We start from the raw sequence: 12099 nt of genomic DNA, 5'->3' as shown, positions 1-12099 counted from the left end.
GTGGCATGTAGACCCACCTTAAGCAGCAATCACTGAGGTTTGCACACATTTGTTTATGCATAGCTCTCTTAAGGTCCTGCCACAGCATTTGAACTGGACAGATCTGGAATTTCTGGAATCTACTGCAAGACCTTGATTCATTTATTTATCAATTACTCTGCTTTATTATTTCTTTTCTGCTGTATTTGTGTTTGGGATCATTGTCTTTTTGCATGACCCAATTTCAACAAAGCTTTAGCTGTCAAACAGATTGCCTCAAATTTGACTCTAGAATACTTTGGTATTCAGTAGAATGCATGATCAAGTCAATGAATGCAAGATGAACATTTCCTGTGTCTGCACAACAAGCCCAAACTGTCAACCTTCCACCACTGTGCTTGACAGCTAGTATGATGTGCTGTGTTGTGATGTTTGCATTATGACCAAACATCTCCACTTTGGTCATTTTTGGCCCACTGCCTCAAAAGACTTCGTTTCTCACATGACTGTAGTGTGGCTCAAGACTGACTCACTGGGAAAATTCGTAGCGAATTAACACTTCTGAAACACATGACCCACAAGTACAAAGAATTTCATGGCCGCCCTCACATTTCTCACAATGGACGCAACAAACTAACAAAGATGGAACAACACAGAATAACACAAAGCAGGCATTTTTAAGTAGCTTCCATACAGTAACCCCCCCCCCCCCCCCCCCAAGAAAACAAAGTACCTCCACTTAAACTGCCCACAACCACAATTATTATTAATTACTTTAATGGTTTGTGGTTAATAGTGTTGCTTAAATATTTCCAGACTGTCTCCAAGGCAAAAGCAATCAAATTTAGACAGAGGCATTTTTCATTTTATTTTGTTTACAAACAGCTCTGTCAGACAGCCAATGCAAGGATGGGGTAATTATATGGATTTGGCCCATGGTTATAGAGTCTTTACTGGTTATGTGTATGAACTTGACAGACCATCTTAGAGCAGCCTACGTTTTACATCTATATGTCAACTGAGGACTCGGATGCTGTTAATTGGTTATTCTAGACAATAGAATCGTCAGACTTTCCCATGGTGTCCTCATTGTGCCATTTTACCGATCAATCAGTCCATCACATTGTAAATTTTAATCTCTTTCTCTCAGAGGTCCTATTAGCTTCTAGCCTCATTGAAAACAAACATATAAGCATAGTTGGTTTTAACAAGGCCATGAGGCACAGTAACCCATCTCACCCATTAAGCGGAAATGCCTCAACTCAACCACTGGAAAAAGGGGAGGGGGTAGGAGATTTTTCCAATCCTCCAGGGATGTCATTAATAGCCATTTCATTTACTCTGATTCATTAAAAAAAATGCAATTTCCTGATGCAAGGAACATTTATAACAGTGCAGGCCACATAAATTGCCAGGGGGTTGTTACAAGTGTGCTTTTAAATTGTTGCTTTAACCAAAACAAATCTAGCAGCTCCATAGAGCAGTGCAGGGCACCCTTTAAGTACCCAACCATGTACAGTTCCAGTTTGAAGCAAATTATTAGAAACATGGTAAACCCCTTCACAGAAGCCACGAACCACAGACACGGGTTACATGAAAAAGAAAAAAGAAAAAAAAAAGCTGAAATAAGAAGCCATCCAGCAACAGACATCTTGGGCCACGTTAACAAGGGATTAACATGACTTTGAAAGCCTGTCTGCACATTTTGGAGATTTGGTAGAGTAAAAGACTTTTTCCGCTCAGTGTTTAATACCAAAAGGACAGCACTTACAAAATGATCAACCATGTCAACAAAGATGCAAAACTACATCAGGTACATCAGGTAACCCAAAAGTCCTGTCTTTTTTTTACTGTTGGGTGTTCTGTACTAGAATTGCAACACTTTAGTTTAGCACCACAAACGTATATACTGGAAGAGTGCATCCTTTTCAAAGACATTTTTACAGTTTGCTTTTTCCCACCCTCAGGAAGACAAAACCAAAAAATGATAAAAAATTAATGGAAAAATATCAAGGAAAAAAATAAAAACAGCAATGCACTGACACATTCATAGATACATTTATCCAGTCGCTCAACCCTGATTAGTAACTGTATTCTGCAAGACATCCACGTTGCACAAGGAAAAATCAGTCTGCCAGTTGTTTTGTGAGACTCAAACAATGCAGATGTTAATGTTGGCTCCGGGTGAAGGTTCTATCAAGCACAGAGGCCAGCAATAGAAAATACAGCCATGCTGTTGACCCATTTCTACAAAAAGCCAATGGGCACATCTCTGCTCGTCAAATAGACCGGATCACTGGGATATCTATGCTATTAATACTGGGAATGAGAAGAAAGTCAGCCACGCCACATTCCAAAGTCCTTGACATTCCCACATATTAACAGGGCTCAGAATGAAATCCAATACTTGGCATCCCTTCCCTTCAAACTCCAAAACGCCATCCTGCCGTGTCAAATCGCTTTCTGATTTCATCTGGGAGGAACGTTCCAGAGTCACGAGCTCCCAGTCTAGCTAAAGACGTGTTATTATAAGTGGGAACAAAGTTGGCACTAGTAAAATCTTAGAGCTAGTTACCATGACTCTCAAGAGGGAAAAGATGCAGAAATTCTCAGAGACTGTGCTCCTCAAACACCCTGCAGTCTTGTCTTCTTGAGAGGATGAGCGATTTCCATCAGTAAAACTGAGAGAGATTGTTCTCTTGAACCAGTTTGTTTTCACACATGTTACAGCTCACAACTGCGCTCTCCGATTAAGTAGATGTGCCTTTGTCACCTTGCAATGATCTGACTTCTCATGCTTTGCACTACAATGTGAATGGCTACTAATCTTGCCTGGGTGAGAGGTCAACAGCTGCAGCATAGAGGACATAGGGCTTCTGGGTAATGTCTGGAATGCTCCGCCGAGACAGTTATAGCAAAGAAGACAGGAACAGCTCTCCAAAGTGACGAGCACTTTTTAAAATAGCCTGCGGTAATACTGTACTGAACTGAAGCACTGTAAAGAGGAGATATGCTTACACATCATAAGCCCCAGAAAGTGTGTCACTGGCACAAATACAATAGCAGCATTTGACACACACTGTGTGGGGACTTCCAGTGAAGGGGAGAGAGGACTAGCAGCATTTTTCCTAAAAATCTTCCAGGGTTCTGCCCCCCAGACACTGTAACTACTCTAATGTGAACGCAACATGAAGATGATCCTGGCCAAAAGATCAGATAGTTGACGTCCAAGCAACTTTACAGAGCTCATCTCTTTTTTCTCTCTGTCCCTATCCTAATGAGCAGGCCATTGAGCTGCCAGTCAGCAGCAGGGCTGAAGCGATAAAAGGCCAACCCTTGCTTAATAACTCCCCCTCACACTCCCTCTAAGCCTGAGAGAGCAGTTCATGCATCCGTAATGGTCGATAAAATATGAAAAGCCCCGAGAGCGCTGACGGCAGCAGAGGGTGTATATGTACACTTTCGTTAATGCTCTCCCGGCACGCTGAATCTTTTAGTACTGTCGCTCTGTTTGCCCCCCAGCGCACATGGATGTAGGAGGTCTTCCAGCAGACTGCAGAGTAAGCTTTTAATGTGGTGGAAATAAATACTATCTTGTTCACACTGCAAAAAGACATCAAAGAAAAACACACACGGCCCTTTGACTATATAAATGAGTTTTGCCTCTGGTTCAGTGACCTTAAAATGCAAAACACCAAAAGGGATGAATTACATGAGTGTTACCGAAATAACATGTGTCTCGTGTTTTTTCATATTGCTTTTACTGCTGCATTAGCTGTATAAAAGTCTCCAGAAAAGAAAACATCACTCTAAAATGCTATATTATCTAGTTGGAAGATTTTCCATAAATAAAACTTATGCCTCAGTAAACCCTAACCCCCTTTACGTCCATCATGTCACCAACAATCCATCTAAGGTTAGGGTCAAGTTTGTTTTAGCCACATGCCAAACAGCCGGTTTCAAATGACATCTTACATGTTCTGGGACAAGTTGTTTCTTGCAAGGTTTTCATTTTGAGTTTTCTATGAAAATTCTTTTTTTTTTTAAAAAGGGGTAAACCTTCACCAAATCCCACGCCTATGCCTAGTCCTAACCTTAACCTTGAGGGATGTTAAGAGACTAAGAAAGGATCCCTAATCAATTTCTTAGTTGGAAATTTGGACGGCTGGTGAATGAACTCACATGACCATGCTTTCAAAGCATGCAAAGGATTTACAGCTGACAGACGAGCCAAAAGAGTAAAGCTGGGTATTTTCACCGCTCTGAGGGGCCATGTAGCCATGTACTGGCATCCCTTAAGGAAGCTTTGAAAGGACTGTCAGTTAAAAAGAACTGTCTTCCATACATACTCAGCCCCCAGTGTCTATAATGGGTTGCATGGGAGGAATATGGAATGGAAGATGACTGTGTGATTGATGAAGATGTGTGATCACTCATCATCTAGGTCCCAAAATAGCATCCATTTTACATATGATACTATCCCATCACCCTTCAGTCTTTTAAATGTGAACAATTCCCCTGAAATGTGCATTAGACATCTTGTAATGTGATTTGGTTGAAACTAAATGTTGATGTCTTCCAACTCACATCTGCAGCAGCAGCAATAACACTGAGCCTCCGATCATCCATGAAATCATGAAACTCCCAAAACTTCTAGAATCTCATGTCAAACTGAACCCAAAAGCATCACTATTAAGCCAAAACTGTTTCTTACACAGTGCAACAGCACACATGTGGGTACAGCAAGATGTCCTGTCAGCACCGTTGGAGAACGAGCCCAAACATCAAGACCACATTCATTTCACAACCCAACTTTTGCTCCCGTTTATGAGCTATAAAGCCACTGTAGTGAAAAACGATTGTAAAATACTGCCCTTCCCTCCAATCACAACAGCACAAAATGTGGAAACTTTATCACAGGGGAACAGCAGCCCTTGTTGCCCACCAGGTCTTTTTTCCCCCTTCCTCTCTATGAGCACTCCTACCTGATGTTTATTTTATTGCCTGCAGAAATCTTCAAATTTTCCTGCCTGGACTAAGCAGCATGAGCATCTGTAGCCTGTCATGGGTGAACAAGACTACCGAACAGCTAATACTCACAATGACCGGGAAGGGTTAAGAGTATCAGTATCCAGATCAAGTATCGCCTACTTACCCACTTCAGACCGGTTGCACTAAGAGATGAACCGTCTCTGTGTTGCCTCACTAGCAAATGAAAAAAAAAAAAGCACTCCACAAAAGAAAAAAAAAAGTTAGAAGAAAAATTTAAAGCAATCCCGCATCTTCTGCTTCTACGCAACCGTTTTTGCTTTTTGGAGCTTCATGACCAAATTCCATGGGTTTGCAGAGTTTGACAGACGCCGTTTAGTTTCGTCTGCTTCACCTCTCTGAGCTTCTGAGCTGAGCTCTAGATTTCAGCTGACTGTGCTGGGAGCTGAGCTGTTGACATTGTCCCCGCTCTCGCTCTCTCTCTCTCTCTCTCTCTCTCTCTCTCTCTCTCCCTCCCTCTCCTGCTCTGTCTCTCTCGCTCTCTCACAGTCTCTCTGTCTTTGGATTACTAATCTACCTTCCCCTCCCCTTCTGGATTCCAGCTCCAGCATATGACAGCATCCATGTGGATGTCAGCTAAAATGTTATGGATTTTCAGTGAATATACCATACATGCATTTACCTTATACTATAGTATCTGTGCGTGTCTGTTATGAGAGGCCATGGGAGAGGGCAAGCTAAAAGGAAATGACCCTCAACGGCCTGTGCTTCCTATGCCTGCCCACAATTCCAACTCCACCCAACACATTTAGGTCTAAATGAGCAGTCGATGTAGGGATATCACACACAGTACCCAAAGGAAACCTCTTTCCTGCCCCGTCCTCTCATCTTTAACACATGCATAAAAGCACACACGCCCATAAACTGATGTGCCAAATATGGCGTTGTCCATTAGGAATTACCCCTTTGACACAGACAGGAAAAGGATTTCCCTGTGATTTAGTCATCAGTGTTCATTGAGAAAAAGGTGAGTCAGAAACCTTGATACACAAAGATCTCTTGGCTTGGTCAAGTTCGCAGTATAAGCTCAGCCAAATGTAATGTGTGGAAGGGTGGAAAGGAGCTGAAGGGTGGGGAGGAAATCAGCTGGAGGGCCACACCACAGAGGGTTCAGAGAATTGGAGTTCAAGTATGTTACTTGTGATAACATGAGTGGCAAGAGAGTGCGAACAAAAACTTCAAGACACCGGAGACTTCCTGTGAAAGACAGAAACCATCATCTCTTCATCTCCACCCCTCCTTACACCCAAACCTTCAGCCAGACAAAATAAAACACCTATGCAGCAGTTTATCAGAGTTTATGGCCCCCCCGCCCCGCCCTTTCCCATCACCAACTGTGCTTCCAATGCTTCTAGCACCAGATTAACACCAGAAAATAAAGTCAAAGACCACAAAAATCCAAGTTTCATTAATTTATCAGCAGGGGGCCACTCTTCTAATTGCAAAAAAAATAAATAAATAAAATAATATTACATCTAACATTACATTTAGAAGCACTACAGCTAACTGGAAAATTTACCTCAACAAAACATCTGTATTGTATGCAGCATAATATCCATTTAGTAAACTATCATCGCTTGTAGAGATAATTATATGATAAAGTATGGTATGCTTCATCATCACTGACAAGTCTGAGTATGAGCATTCTAAAGTGATCAATATGTCTGAAAAAACATCGACATGTCAATCGTGATCTTTAGACATCGACAGCTTCCTGACCACAACTGACTCATCAATACTATTGATGTAACTTTAAAGGCATGGGTCATGCAGACTGAGGTCATATGCCGTCGTCTTATCTTTCATGGGACTGCCTGTCTGCTGACCAAGTTGGAAAAAGTATTGGCTTGTCTCTAATATTGACTTCAGTATAAATGCATGCATATACTGTAAATGAGAGCAAGTGACCACATTCTAAACAAGGACTGTTACTTGGGGGCCATTAGAGTATACCAAATACTTTTCCCCCCAATCTATTTTTTCATTGTTTGATTTAGAAAAAAAAAAAAAAAAATCACATATTTAGATTTAGTGATAAAGGGCTGGCCTAGAGACCAGTCAGCAACCCCCGGCAACCACAGGTCAATCGGGAGAGGTGTAATGTATCCATTACACCTCCAACCAGTTGCCTAGTGGTTGCTGGCAATTACTGTGTGAAAATGGTTGAAAAGAGGTATATGGTGCTGCACTAAAACCTCCTTGTCATTGCTTTGGTCACTAGCAGATTGCTGTAGTCAAACATAGTTTGAAATATCGTTAGCTTCATAGCATAATTGCCTAAGTCATTTGACTAAGTCAATGACTTAGGCACTTATGCTATGAAGCTAACGATATGTCGGTTGTATCTAGAGACCAAAGCAATCAAAAGGAGTTCTTTTGTATAGTCAGCAACCATTTGTCTATTCCCTTGCGACCTGTGGTTGCAAAGGGTTCGCCATCCTGTCTCTAGGCCTACAGGACTGAACCCTTAGATACATTTTTGGCAATCAGCACATTTAAAATCCAGCACATTTTCTTTTTATACTTTTGGTATTATACTTTTATATTTATTTAGATTCATTTATTATGTTTATTATACTCTCTGTGACAGAACCACCACCCACTGAAACTATTGTTTAGACATTCACACACTCAAACTGGAGCCACTGATATGCTAAAGAGTGGAGAAAGGGGCAGTCACAATAACATTTATCATCTTTCTCTAGGGACAGAAGACAGATGACACCAAATTGCTGGCGGTAATGCTTGGGTGCATTCCTGAAGAAGCCCTGGGGACACATCCATTAACCCAGCTGAGCGCCAGAACCAGCTTGTTTCCATGATGTTCACTAGTGTCAAAGTGACATTAGTTTGCATCACTTCTCCATTCCGTCTCTCTCTTTCGCTCTCTCTCTCTCTAGAGGGTAACTTCTCCATCACCAAAATGAGGGAAGATAGCCTATTCCTCCGGGGTTATTTGGGGTAAGCACAGGCTCCAGTATTGCTGAGTGTACCAGTAACCCTTGTATCATCCATCACAGCCTGATAATTGACGCAAATGGAATGGGCCTGGCATGCATGTGATAAAAATCATGGTCTCTAAAAAAGAGAGAGGGTGAAAGATCCAACAAGCTCTCTATTCCATCTGTTCTCCTTTTCTTTGAGGGTTTGCTGATTTTCATTACCCCTGAATAGCACACATGTTACAGGAAGAAAGAAAAGAGGAGCTTAGACACTCATGTGTACCTCCACATTTACAAATGACTCCAGATCATAGCTTCTACTAACTTGGCTTCAGTAAACCTCACCCTGGGATATTCATATCAACTCAAGCAGGGTTAGGCTTTACCCACAGTGAATGGCAAATGTCATGACTGATAAACCAGCTGCAAAGAGAGAGGCAGGGAGCTTTCTCCTCCGCTGAGCTGTGTGCTGCCAAAAGACACACAGCTACCCCTAAAATCTGCCTGTCACTTGTCAGTCAGTTGGGCGAAACTTCCTGAGCTGCTTTCCAAATCAGTGATTCCCAATTAGGAGTACCCCAGGGAGTGGTAATGCATGACCAGGAGCTAATGGACAAATTATCTCAAGTATTGAAGGAAATCAACTGAATTAAAAATGAGATTTTAGCTCATTCAAGATAATTATAACTAAAGGAAATGAAGAAATTTGCATACTGAGGAATTTATAGAGATTGAAATGAGTGAAGGTTGATTCAAAAAAGGAACAGATTAGTTCAAATCATTTGTCAAAAGTCTGTCTAACAATTAAAATCACTGGTCTAAACCCTTCTGTGCCCGCTATATGGAGCATTCATGAAGTAATATTTTAAGAAAGAATTCACCATCATATTACAGAAACAGTCACAGCCTGGCCAACAAGTGCTAAATTTAGTCAGAAAGAAAAAAAGGGAACTTGGCACTTGGTGTTACGCTGGACGAAAGGTGAATGGAATATTGGATGAGAAGAAGTGGGTCACCCAAGGTGGTCTCCTCCAGGCTCATAAACCACACTTTCTCCTGCAGACCCCTCTAACGTGCAGCAGCAGTCAAACCTGATAACAGCCAGAGAAAAGCCTGTAAAGAGGCATTTGAAATTACAGATATTGGCATCAGGAGGACTCTTTCCAGGGTTGTCACTGAAGAGAAGTGGCTGGTGCAGCGCTCCAAGCCAGCAGCTGCCAGAGCTAACATGGCAAACGGTCATGCTTTACGATGTGTTGTTCCTTAATGTATTATTTAGGGCTTCTTTAGACCAGGCAGCTCTCATTTAACTGTATTTTGTTTAGGCGAGGAATTCCTTGTGACAGCACTTTGCACTTTCTTTCACACCCACGCAGAAATAAATTGCCCCTGAGAAAATACTTCTGCTGTTCAAAACCCTGAACTCTTGACAGCATAAATATGAGTGCACATTTTTATACATGGTGTAATTGTATGTTAGCTATAAATCATGATGCAGGGGAACGGTATACTATCCATCTTTCAAAAGCCTCTGCACAAAAGCAACCTAATCACAGCAAAGCAGTCAACCATAAATCTAACTTAAGTCACTTTGTTTTTATGGTGACATTTCTTCCTGCTCTTATTATTTATATCCCTGTTGCATGAATTCATGCTTTCTTCTTCTAGCTCGACTCTTTGTGGCTTTCCATCACAAATGTTTGACAATCCACCTGCTTTTACCAACTTCAAATGAGAGTAAACACGCTTTTCAACACAATTACCTCTCATTTGTACCAAGTGCTTTTCCCCCCCCTTTGTGTTCTGCAAAAGCAGTCTGTATCTGAATGGCTCTTTTGTTTAAAAGGCAGACTGGGCAGGGTCAAAGGTCAACCAACTGCCTGCTTCCACAGTGGCTCTAGTGTCTGCTTGGATATGTGCCAGCTACATGCTGTCATGTTTAGACAATGGTCTAGCTTTCCACTGACTGACTCATGACAGCTTCATCATGTTAACCAGTGATGTAATACCTTGATCTCTGGGCATGAAGGCCGTCGCTATTGGACTTTGAATAACTTCTAAATTATGTCATAGTGTAACCATAATGAAATGCGCCAATGGCGCGTTTCTTCTTCTTGACTGGTTAACAATTTCAGCTGTTTACTCTGGAAATATGAGAATTTAAGCTGGTAGGTTAATTCACTTTTTGCATTTAATGTTTTTTTCCTTTTTTCATTTTTAATTATTATTTTGTTTGTATAATTCTATTTGTGCTGTCTCAAATTTAACTCAAACTAACCAAGGATAGAAAGGACACTGCTAACTGGACCAGAGGAGAAGTAGAATTCTTGGAGCCATGGACATGCTGATTACCAGATGGATGCACTTTTTGAGTAGGGAGATCATTAGCCTTGCTATTTCTACTTTATCCAATTCCTAAGATGGGCAGGATGTTAAGCCCCAGTCTCACAGATTGAGACCAGCCAGTTACCCCCTGGCAGTCTATAATTTTTGCAACTTCCAGCAACCACTTACCAACCTCTCTGCAAATGCACTTTCCCCCCCTTACCATCTGGTGTTGAAAACTCGTTTCTAGGTGTGACCAAGACTTTAGATATTGAAGTTTGGGTAAACAACATGGGAGACATCTATTTGCAAACCATTTGTGAATTTCTGGCAATAGCCACTCTCACACTGACGTCAGTGTGCAAGCAACACTTTGTCCCCCCCAAAAGCAAATGATTGGTTTCACGCTACAATCAATAGCCTGAAGACTGCTGAAGGCATTTATCAGATATTGCAATAAGTCGCACATCTTATGACATCTTTATATAACAAGCTTGCAAAGTTTCCAAGTTAACATTGGAAGTCTCTGAGTAACACACACTGTATGAGTGAAATACAGTTCACTACGGAAAGATTTAGTTTAAAAAACACATCTGCTAACCCCAATGTGCTTTTATGTGACTATATTTCAAGTATATGTTAGCAGAAATCAGAAAAAACTTCTACCCCCTCTCTTACCTGGAAATATCTAAGCAACTTGCTTATAGTATTATTTTTTGGGGTTTTTTGCCATCTTCTTCTGCTTCTTTTAAAATCTTTTTAAAGTATTTGGTGCCAAACATCAGCTTATACGAGTCTATAGCAGTACAAGCAAATCTCTTCAATTTTAGAAATATGAGATGGAAAATACAAAGATGTATAAAAGGTCATGCTTTTAAGGCGGCTTCACTTCTCACAGCTCTTTTTTGCCAAAATGAGTCCAGGTGTGTAAACTGTAAAAGTGAGAATAGAGGCTGTCAGTAAAAAATAATGACAAAAGAAGACAAGAAAGGCCTTTGCTCTTTTTCCAGATGCTTCCATTTAAAATCAAATTTGATATATTCCTCTTGCTGTTATATTGGCAACATGGGGCTCTCCTCCTGTGGCTGTATGACATTACAATTTATCAAAATTCCTTATCCTGCCATTCATAAAAAATAAAAATAAAAAAGCACAAATCTGACCACTCACTGAACCCAAAACTTCACCTTCACCTGAGCTGTTCCAGGTGCCTTAATGTCACTTCTTAGTATCCATTCAAAGCAACATAAATCAAGGCTTTTACACCCTTCAAACACAGGCCCATGTACGGCGGTGAATGTCAGAGTTATGTGAATGTAACCATAAGTCCAATTCTAAACAGCGCAGTTTAAGGGGTTGACCCCACAGACATACATGGTCACGACTGTCATAGTGTCTAGATAAAAACATCTGGGAGTCATCTGTTCCGCTAACAGAGGCCCCATGTGAACAGGTGCGCGTCTGCATCCAAGGCCTCATACCCTTTTTCCTTGACCCTTCACCTCTAGTTAAGGCTGGGAAACTCTTTGAACCCACTGGCAGCACTGGTCACAGACAGTGCTGTCTGATCAGCCAAGGTCACGTTGCATTGGACAGTGCAGTGATCACGTTAGCGCTTCAAACAAACAGAAAGCATGCTCCCATGTTTTAATTAGCTAATGATAGGTTGTGCCCAAGGAGATGCAATGATTGGTGCACACATAAATCAAATACCGCTGTAATTATGTACTTGCATCATGCTGTGACAGCAAAAGCAACAACTGACCAAAACTTTGAAGCCAAAGTGACCAAGCAAGCATCCTCT

At 41.3% G+C, this 12099-nt stretch overlaps 1 protein-coding gene across 5 annotated transcripts in view; it reads right to left on the bottom strand.

The window, feature by feature from the left end:
- Nucleotides 1-12099, bottom strand: part of daam2 (dishevelled associated activator of morphogenesis 2) — a 110663-nt gene that overhangs the window by 79055 nt on the left and 19509 nt on the right. Inside the window, exon 1 of one of the 5 annotated variants that reach the window (XM_082516236.1) lies at nt 5135-5410. The exons of the other annotated variants lie outside the window; for them this stretch is intronic. The gene's annotated coding sequence lies outside the window, so the exon portion shown is untranslated. Of the gene's footprint in view, nt 1-5134; nt 5411-12099 lie in introns of those variants that run through there. 5 annotated transcript variants of the gene reach the window in all.

This window comes from Aulonocara stuartgranti, assembly GCF_965226115.1.
Source record: "Aulonocara stuartgranti genome assembly, chromosome: 19".
NCBI classification, from domain to species: domain Eukaryota; kingdom Metazoa; phylum Chordata; class Actinopteri; order Cichliformes; family Cichlidae; genus Aulonocara; species Aulonocara stuartgranti.
Note: the sequence above shows the minus strand (reverse complement) of the source record. Positions and strands in the feature narration are given on the sequence as shown.